At 43.7% G+C, this 10,646-nt stretch overlaps 1 long non-coding RNA gene across 1 annotated transcript; it reads right to left on the bottom strand.

The window, feature by feature from the left end:
- Positions 1 to 5,684: 5,684 nt before the first annotated feature.
- On the bottom strand, positions 5,685 to 9,094 carry LOC119379397 (uncharacterized). Its single transcript, XR_005181154.2, has 4 exons — positions 8,878 to 9,094; positions 7,015 to 7,143; positions 6,329 to 6,493; positions 5,685 to 6,147 (listed from the first exon to the last, which is right to left on the bottom strand). It is a non-coding gene; the product is annotated as an uncharacterized LOC119379397 (long non-coding RNA).
- Positions 9,095 to 10,646: the final 1,552 nt, after the last annotated feature.

Genomic DNA, 10,646 nt, shown 5'->3' with positions numbered 1-10,646 from the left:
AGGAGCGGGAAATACCAGACAGTTGGCGAAAAAGTACACTCTTAACCGCGTAACCTTTAGTAGAGGCATACATTTTTAAGATTCGTATCTGTCTAATTTAAAGGTTATGCATTACCTTTTAATATGGTAACTTCTACCATATAGGTCACGGTAGTTTTATAAGTCACAGAGAAACCTTTAAAGCAAAAGGTAACTAGCAACCTCTAAAATTGTATCTTTTATTAGAGGTATAGCGTGTTTGTGTCCGTATAGGTATTTGAAAAACTTCTAAACTGAAAGGTTATACAGTAAACCTTCAAATGTAACTTTTATGACAAATACAGCAGACCACTGCATGGAATTAACCTTACACAACCTCTGCATGCCTCGTGCAGAAACTCTTCCATTAGAGAAAGAACATCACACGGGACATGCAGAAGTTGTGAGTTCATATTCCTTCCATTCAGCAAACTGCATTTTCCTTTCGTTCACCTGGAAAATAAAAGTGCCCTCAAAGAAAGACAGGCGTATCGGCTTACCATGCTTTTTAGCTTAGTGGTACACAAATTTTCTAATCAATAAATGTTTATAAAGCCTGCGTGTGCATGGTAATTTCTGTGAGAAATATGTGAAATTGTTTGGCATACACAAAGCCGAACAGTTCATGCAGGAGTATAGGCTCTCAGACATTCGTCCGGATGCAAAGCAAATTAAACGAATTAGTCAGAGAAATAAAAAGCATGAAGCACTTTATTTAAAATGCAAAAATATACAGTAATTCAGCTATACGTAACTGAAAAGGTTTTCTTGGAAAATATTTATATGAAAACTTCCAAACATCTGCCCAAATAATCTTTGGCAATAAAGTTTGACCAACCAATGGCATATATAGTGATCAGACTTTTTTTTTCTTCAAAAGCGCCAAGAAACACTTCAATCGGTTTGAAATAAGCCCACGTGGGATAGGTTCTTGAGGTCTTAAAAGTTTTTGGACCATATTCAGGGTCTGCGAAAAAGCAGACGGGTACATGAGGTATTTCAGATAGCATATGACGACGGCACGTTCAATGTTCAGTTCCTTCAGGTGAATTATTTCTTCCTTGCTGCCTCCATACACCCAAGCTTGGTCCTTGTATATGTATACATGTGGTGCAGCGTTTTTTTTATTTCTGTCGGTAGAGCAGCCTGTAATTCGAATCATCAAAGACCCAAAAAAGGGTGTTATATACTAAATGCAGCCATTTGCTAGACATTCAGCATTAGTCCAAGTCTATTTTTCTCACTTCATTTGACACATGAGCACTTATCAGTGCGTCTTTCACGCTTTTCGAATACAGTTAGGCAGAGAAAAAAAAATAACTTACTTCACAGATCAGTGAGTGCTCTGACGAACCTTGCAAGTGCTTCGAGCGCTCTAAAAATGAAGTCTCCCTTCCTTCCTTCTCTGAGAAAACTTGTGCCGCCTTCTTTAGCCGTTGTTCCGCTTCATCCACAGTGAACTCAAAGCGCAGTTGGAGCTCAGCACAAAGCTATGGCAGAAGCAACAAAACAAGAAAAACACTTATTTTCCCTTCACGTGCCTTAAAAAAGTGAATTTGAAACAAGTCATTCGGCTAGACCTATGTTATATTAAACCTTGAGAGTAAAGAAAAATCAATCGGGCCTTGAATACAACGCCACAAGATTAATTTTCCTGTGTGAGTTTACAACTCTACTGTGTGCCACTGCTCAGAAACAGATGCTTTACGATGTTTTAAATCAACGCTGATATAAAGTATAAACTTACAGTTTCTTCCACCAAAAAATAATTTGGCAAGGGGTCTACATGGTGTTGACAGCGGTCTTGGTATGTGGCTCTCAAGAGGCACAAAACCCTTTCGTAGTTGATTGTGGCCCCTTTTAAGCTGTTCGAAGCCAATAACTGGAATACACAAAAATACAAATATGACAAAACAATTAAGGCCCCCATTGACATGGAAGGATAAATAACATAAACGCCATTTGGGAGCATTTCGTCTCGTATGAAAATTGAATAAAAATTGCAGCCCACCTGCAACTCTGCCAATGCCACCTCTTTTGTTATTTCTGGCCTGGATTCCTCCAAGAGAGCAGTATTACTTCTTTTCTGTCGGTGCCGCTGCATTTTTCTTTGCAGAGAAAGCCTCCGTATGAAGACACTCTGTGGAAAACAGTAGAAGGGAATGAGCATGAAAACATAAAAATATGGTGGAGCCTATTCAGGATAGAGTAATCTGCACAAAGGGAAATAAAGCTCAGTACATCGCACTCAGAGTTGAAAAATTTCGTCAGAGACTGCACCATTCATAGATCTCATTATGTTAAACTGCTATATCTATCAGTTTCAGCAAGGCCACTAATCTCACGGATTAACAGTTTTAACTGAAGCATTGCTTTGCGATTTCAACCCATTTTATACCACATTCTCTCACCTGACCACTCTATCTAATTTCCTGTTATCTCTTTATTTATATGCCTCCTTAATGGACTTGCACGGGTGTACAGATGCTGAGGTCCTTGCCCCGGCAATGCAAATGTAAGGGAGAGGGGTGACGCATATATATTTACAACATAAACTTTATTAGCAAGATATATCCAGAAAGGGAGTTACAAATCAATTGCGAGAAGTGCAATGACATCATTACTCTGGATCACATGCTTTGGCAGTGTCCTGTGGCTTTCACAGACTGTGACAAGGAAAGAGACTGGTGGCAAAGAGTCCTTCACAGTGGAGCTCTTTCAGATCATGTTCAGGCCGTCCAGAAGGCCCACGATATGGCGGTAAGGTTAAACCTTACTGTCCCAACGTGGGGGCCACCTGCATCAATTTAGGGTTGATATTCAGGACCCGAATAAAGTTCATCATACCATACCAGAGGGGATTATAGCAGCACCCTGAGAGCCTTGGTTGAAAAGAGTTTTCGATTCGGTGCTCATGTGAACGCGGTTTTGAGAGCTGACGTAACCAGCTATGTTTGCACGAAAAGCACTTTGGGTCCCGCCTCACTCAATTCTCTTTTAAACCGAAACTTCACTGGGCACCAGAACAGTCTTCCAATTATTAACCATCACACGCTCAAGTAAACGAGCTTTCCGGCCGTGATAAATGGGCCGTTAGCAACAGAAAACACAAGGTGCAAAATTCTTTTTTTTTTCAGTGCCTTTTTAATAATAAATACGCAGGGATTCACTGCTCACGCCAACCAGTATATGAGCTTGGAGGACGGTACAAGCGCAGCACACGGTAAAGCACACCGAGGTTGAACATGGCTCCGCAAATGCGGACGAGCCCGTTTTAATTCGTGAAAAGGACACGAAGCACCTCATCGATATCCCTCTTCTCGCACCACTCCGCATTGATTCATGAGCAGATTAGACGCAATGACACTCCGCAGGTGCGTAGCCACGCGTAGCCGTGTTCCCGAGGCGAGGTACACACAAGAACCACAGCGCAGATTACGAGCCCACGACTGGCCTCATGCCCGTATGCCATCTGGCATACGTGTGCTCATATAACACCGGCAACAAGGAGCTCACACATGCACGCAGATTCTCCTATACCATATATATGCTTCGGTGCACCGCATTGGAAGCGATTATTTCGCTTTGCAGCCGTAGACTCGGTTGTTACATGAAGGAACGCACTGGTAAATGCTTATCTACTCATTTCAGCATCGTTCTCCGACTGCGCTCGCGGTAACATAAGAAGAACAAGGTGGTCGTGGAGAGCGCGAGGGGCCGCACAAGTGCGCCACCGAGAGAACACAGAGCCGCCTTTTCATTCGCGTGCGCCTGAGTGAGGTTTGAATAAGTCCTGGGGCGGACAACGCTCTTAGCACAAACACTACACCGCAAAACGCCACATCAGCCAAAACATGGCACGTAACACTTCTTACCTAACAACGTTGCGAAAAGATGCTAAGCTCACACGTGCAGACAAAGCAAGTATTACGTGCTCGCGTGATAAGTCCGTCAATTGCAAGTGAGCACTAATTTTAACAAAATAATGCCACAAAATTTATATCTTAATACTAGATTACCTAACTCTTGTATACGAGAGGTCAGGGCATACAAAAGGGAAAACGCACAACGGCTGCAAAACAAAACTTTGCTTACCGAGATCAGCAATCCTGTTGTGGGCGCTGGGACTGTGGTCACAATAGTCGCATCGAATGAGAACCTCGGCATCGTCGACGGCGCACACCACCATATATTGCTTGCAATCGCATTGGAGCTCATTGCACCGGCCACGTAACACGCCACAAATGGCTTTGTGCTTGACGGGCATTTTAAAATCATACCGAGCACGCCGCCACACGCCTACAACGAGCGCGTCACGTGCAGGTAGTGGGATGAGACTATGGTGTAACATAGTTGCTGTATATGGGCTCCCTGAGAGACTCATGATGGCGCGAGAGGGCGCTGAGCGCAAGAGAGGTGCTGTAATCGCGAAGCAGACAGCTTCGTGAACAGCCTCTGTAGCAGTTATTTCCGTGAGACTTCATATCGCGCAATTTCGTTGTGATTGCAGGAGACGAGGCACAGAAGCAGGTACCATACTTTTTTTCTCCTTACCGCGAACGTTGCGGTAGAACACCTCAGAATGACACGGCCCTCTAAGTGTTTCATTGCTCTATACAACCACCTCGCCCACATTGCCGCGCGCCGTGGACGGCGCACTTGCTAGTATTCTAGCACACGCAAGCACCAAACCATTTCAGGGCTGCTTGCGCGCGATTGGAGCAATAGAATTTCCTTTCCCGATCGCCCTCGCCGAATCTGTAACCCTTGCCCCTTGAATGTAAACGCCTAAACGTATACGGCGAAGACTCTGTCAGCTCTAAAGGTCACCGTTAAAGGTATACACGAGCCATATACCTTTAAATTTAGATTGTAACCTCTGTGAATCAGCAAGTAAACCTTTAAAACTTGGGAAGACAAAAAACACAAAAACGTCGACCCATGTAACCTATAGGATAAAGGATAAATTTTGGTAAAGGTATACATAGAGGATACGCGGTTAAGAGTTCACCGCGTAACCTTTAGTAGAGGCATACATTTTTAAGATTCGTATCTGTCTAATTTAAAGGTTATGCATTACCTTTTAATATGGTAACTTCTACCATATAGGTCACGGTAGTTTTATAAGTCACAGAGAAACCTTTAAAGCAAAAGGTAACTAGCAACCTCTAAAATTGTATCTTTTATTAGAGGTATAGCGTGTTTGTGTCCGTATAGGTATTTGAAAAACTTCTAAACTGAAAGGTTATACAGTAAACCTTCAAATGTAACTTTTATGACAAATACAGCAGACCACTGCATGGAATTAACCTTACACAACCTCTGCATGCCTCGTGCAGAACTCTTCCATTAGAGAAAGAACATCACACGGGACATGCAGAAGTTGTGAGTTCATATTCCTTCCATTCAGCAAACTGCATTTTCCTTTCGTTCACCTGGAAAATAAAAGTGCCCTCAAAGAAAGACAGGCGTATCGGCTTACCATGCTTTTTAGCTTAGTGGTACACAAATTTTCTAATCAATAAATGTTTATAAAGCCTGCGTGTGCATGGTAATTTCTGTGAGAAATATGTGAAATTGTTTGGCATACACAAAGCCGAACAGTTCATGCAGGAGCATAGGCTCTCAGACATTCGTCCGGATGCAAAGCAAATTAAACGAATTAGTCAGAGAAATAAAAAGCATGAAGCACTTTATTTAAAATGCAAAAATATACAGTAATTCAGCTATACGTAACTGAAAAGGTTTTCTTGGAAAATATTTATATGAAAACTTCCAAACATCTGCCCAAATAATCTTTGGCAATAAAGTTTGACCAACCAATGGCATATATAGTGATCAGACTTTTTTTTTCTTCAAAAGCGCCAAGAAACACTTCAATCGGTTTGAAATAAGCCCACGTGGGATAGGTTCTTGAGGTCTTAAAAGTTTTTGGACCATATTCAGGGTCTGCGAAAAAGCAGACGGGTACATGAGGTATTTCAGATAGCATATGACGACGGCACGTTCAATGTTCAGTTCCTTCAGGTGAATTATTTCTTCCTTGCTGCCTCCATACACCCAAGCTTGGTCCTTGTATATGTATACATGTAGTGCAGCGTTTTTTTTTATTTCTGTCGGTAGAGCAGCCTGTAATTCGAATCATCAAAGACCCAAAAAAGAGTGTTATATACTGGATGCAGCCATTTGCTAGACATTCAGCATTATTCCAAGCCTATTTTTCGCACGTCATTTGACACATGAGCACTTATCAGTGCGTCTTTCACGCTTTTAGAATACAGTTAGGCAGAGAAAAAAGAAAATAACTTACCTCAATTATCAGTCAGTGCTCTGACGAACCTTGCAAGTGCTTCGAGAGCTCTAAAAATGAAGTTTCCCTTCCTTCCTTCTCTGAGAAAACTTGTGCCGCCTTTTTTAGCCGTTGTTCCGCTTCATCCACAGTGAACCCAAAGCGCAGTTGAAGCTCAGCACAAAGCTATGGCAGAAGCAAGAAAACAAGAAAAACACTTATTTTACCTTCACGTGCCTTAAAAAAGTGAATTTGAAACAAGTCATTCGGCTTGACCTATGTTATATTAAACCTTGAGAGTAAAGAAAAATCAACCGGGCCTTGAATACAACGCCACAAGATTAATTTTCCTGTGTGAGTTTACAACTCTACTGTGTGCCACTGCTCAGAAACAGATGGTTTACGATGTTTTAAATCAACGCTGATATAAAGTATAAATTTACAGTTTCTTCTACCAAAAAATAATTTGGCAAGGGGTCTACATGGTGCTGGCAGCGGTCTTGGTATGTGGCTCTCAAGAGGCACAAAACCCTTTCGTAGTTGACTGTGGCCCCTTTTAAGCTGTTCGAAGCGAATAACTGGAATACACGAAAATGCAAATATGACAAAAGAAATAAGGCCCCCATTGCCATGGAAGGATAAAGAAGACAAACGTCCTTTGGGAGCATTTTGTCTCGTATGAAAATTGAATAAAAATTGCAGCCTACCTGCAACTCTGCCGATGCCACCTCGTTTGTTAGTTCTGGCCTGGATTCCTCCAAGAAAGCAGTATTACTTCTTTTCTGTCGGTGCCGCTGCATTTTTCTTTGCAGAGAAAGCCTCCGTATGAAGACCCTCTGTGGAAAGCAGTAGGATTTTTAGCATAACGATGAGCTACTTGATCATCTAGAGTACATTTTGAAAGTTGTATGTCACTTCAAAGAGTCCTGACACATAACTTTGAAGGCTAGAGAACTTCTGGGATAGATATTTTTGGGCACATGCATCATCTACAAAATATCGACGGTGAATATAGGCTATGACATGAATAAACTGAATTGTGATGTGCATGTCGCGCAACTGCACGAGAAACGCCCGACTTCACAACATCAACGCCACCTTGGTCTAACGGTAAACAACCAACGGCCACCTGATTCACGAGTTCGTGCTAGCTGTCATCATCCCAGCGAGCGCTCTTTTCTAGCACACCTCTGCAACGGAAAGAGGGAGCACCTCCTTAATGGACTTGCACGGGTGTACAAATGCTGACGTCCTTGCCCCGGCAATGCAAATGTAAGGGAGAGGGGTGACGCATATATATTTACAACATACCAGAGGGGATTACAGCAGCACCCTGAGGGCCTTGGTTGAAAAGTTTTCAATTTGGTGCTCGATGTGAACGCGGTTTTGAGAGCTCACGTAACTAGCTATGTTTACACGAAAAGCACTTTGGGTCCCGCCTCACTCAATGCTCTCTTAAACCGAAACTTCACTGGGCACCAGAACAGTCTTCCAATTATTAACCATCACATGCTCAAGTAAACGAGCTTTCCGGCCGTGATAAATGGGCCGTTAGCAACAGAAAACACAAGGTGCAAAATTCTTTTTTTTTTCAGTGCCTTTTTAATAATGAATACGCAGGGATTCACTGCTCACGCCAACCAGTATATGAGCCTGGAGGACGGTACAAACGGAGCACACGGTCAATCAAATCACACCGAGGTTGAACATGGCTCCGCAAATGCGGAGGAGCCCGTTTTAATTCGTGAAAAGGACACGAAGCACCTCATCGATATCACTCTTCTCACACCACTCAGCATTGATTCCTGAGCAGATTAGATGCAATGACACTCCGCAGGTGCGTAGCCACGCGTAGCCGTGTTCCCGGGGCGAGGTACGCACAAAAAACACAGCGCAGATTAAGAGCCCACGACTGGCCTCATGTCCATATGCCGTCTGGCAAACGTGGGCTCATATACCTAACACCGGCAACAAGGAGCTCACACATGCACGCATATTCTCCGACCATATATATGCTTCGGTGCACCGCATTGGAAGCGATTGTTTCGCTTTGCAGCCGTAGACTCGGTTGTTAGATGAAGGAACGCACTGGTAAATGCTTATCCACTCATTTCAGCATCGTTCTCCGACTGAGCTCGCGGTAGCATGAGAAGAACAAGGTGGTCGTGGAGAGCGCGAGGGGCCACACAAGTGCGCCACCGAGAGAACACAGAGCCGCCTTTGCATTCGCGTGCGCCTGAGTGAGGTTTGGATAAGTCCTGGGGCGGACAACGCTTTTAGCACAAAACACTACACCGCAAAACGCCACATCAGCCAGAACATGGTACGTAACACTCCTTACCTAACAACGTTGCGAAAAGATGCCAAGCTCACACGTGCAGACAAAGCAAGGATTACGTGCTCGCGTGATAAGTTCGTCAATTGCAAGTGAGCCCTAATTTCAACAAAATAATGCCACAAAATTTATATCTTAATACTAGATTACCTAATTCTTGTATACGAGAGGCAACATTTGTCAGGGCATACAAAAGGGAAAACGCACAACGGCTGCAAAACAGAACTTTGCTTACCGAGATCAGCAATCCTGTTGTGGGCGCCGGGACTGTGGTCACAATAGTCGCATCGAATGCGAACCTCGGCATCGTCGACGGCGCACACCACCATATATTGCTTGCAATCGCATTGGAGCTCATTGCACAGGCCACGTAACACGCCACAAATGTCTTTGTGCTTGACGGGCATTTTAAAATCATACCGAGCACGCCGCCACACGTCTACAACGAGCGCGTCACGTTCAGGTAGTGGGATGAGACTATGGTGTAACATAGTTGCTATATATGGGCTCCCTGAGAGCCTCATGGTGGCGCGAGAGGGCGCTGAGCGCAAGAGAGGTGCTGTAATCACGGAGCAGACCAACGTTACTAGATAGTAACGTTGGAGCAGACAGCTTCGTGAACAGCCTCTGTAGCAGTTATTTTCGTGAGACTTCATATCGCGCAATTTCGTTGTGATTGTAGAAGGCAAAATTTGTAAATTGCTTGTTTCAGCCATCATAAGCTGAATTTAGAGCATAAGAGCGTTCCTGTTAGCGCTTTATGGGCGTAGTTTCCTGCAACTCTGGCTGTTGGTTGCTAACGTGTGCTTCTGCTCGGTGTGCGTATATATATGTAGAGAGAGAGAGAGAGAGAGAGAGAGAGGGCGAGGCTTGTCGATGGTCTGCTACCGGATTTGCGAACAAGGATACAGCTATCCGCACAAGGGACCATCGATATTGACGCTCGTTAGAAATAACGCCTTTTCTCCCTGGACCCGTCGTGTTTTCGCAGTTCTCTTCGGCAAAAATTGCTCCAAATCACGACCGCCGAGTAGCGGGATTAGGCAAAAAATGACGCAGGAGACGAGGTACAGAAGCAGGTACCATACTTTTTTTCTCCTTACCGCGAACGTGGCGGTAGAACACCTCAGAATGCCACGGCCCTCTAAGTATTTCATCGCTGCCAGTATTCTAGCACACGCAAGCACCAAACCATTTCAGGGCTGCTTGCGCGCGATTGGAGCAATAGAATTTCCTTTCCCGATCGCCCTCGCCGAATCTGTAACCCTTGCCCCTTGAATGTAAACGCCTAAACGTATACGGCGAAGACTCTGTCAGCTCTAAAGGTCACCGTTAAAGGTATACACGAGCCATATACCTTTAAATTTAGATTGTAACCTCTGTGAATCAGCATGTAAACCTTTAAAACTTGGGAAGACAAAAAACACAAAAACGTCGACCCATGTAATCTATAGGATAAAGGATAAATTTTGGTAAAGGTATACATAGAGGATACGCGGTTAAGAGTGCAGGTTGGCGATGCAGGCAGTAAAATTAAAAATAGAAGCGTGGGTAGAACAAAATGATATTTTGGGAGAACTTCAGAATGGATTTCGAATCGACAGGCGGTTAGACGATAATCTGTTTGTTCTTACCCAGTGTATAGAAATATCGAAAATAGAAAACAGGCCCTTATACATAGCTTATCTAGATATCACCGGAGCGTATGACAACGTTAAGCAGGAAATTTTGTGGGATATATTGAAAGAAGTGGGCATAGGGGACGACTGTATACAGCTTTTGAGGGAAATGTACCGAGAAAATACAGTTTGTATAGAATGGGAAGGAATAAGTAGCAAGGACAGCGTTGAAATTAGCAAGGGGCTGAGACAGGGATGTCCTTTGTCCCCGCTGTTATTCATGCTGTACATGGTGAGGATGGAAAAAGCGCTAGAAGGTAGCAACATTGGATTTAATTTGTCACACAAACAGGTCGGCACGATGGTTGAGCAGAAGCTTCCAGGT

Source organism: Rhipicephalus sanguineus, chromosome 1, assembly GCF_013339695.2.
Source record: "Rhipicephalus sanguineus isolate Rsan-2018 chromosome 1, BIME_Rsan_1.4, whole genome shotgun sequence".
Lineage (NCBI taxonomy): Eukaryota > Metazoa > Arthropoda > Arachnida > Ixodida > Ixodidae > Rhipicephalus > Rhipicephalus sanguineus.
The sequence above is the reverse complement of the archived record's forward strand: the minus strand, read 5'-3'. Positions and strand labels throughout refer to the sequence as shown.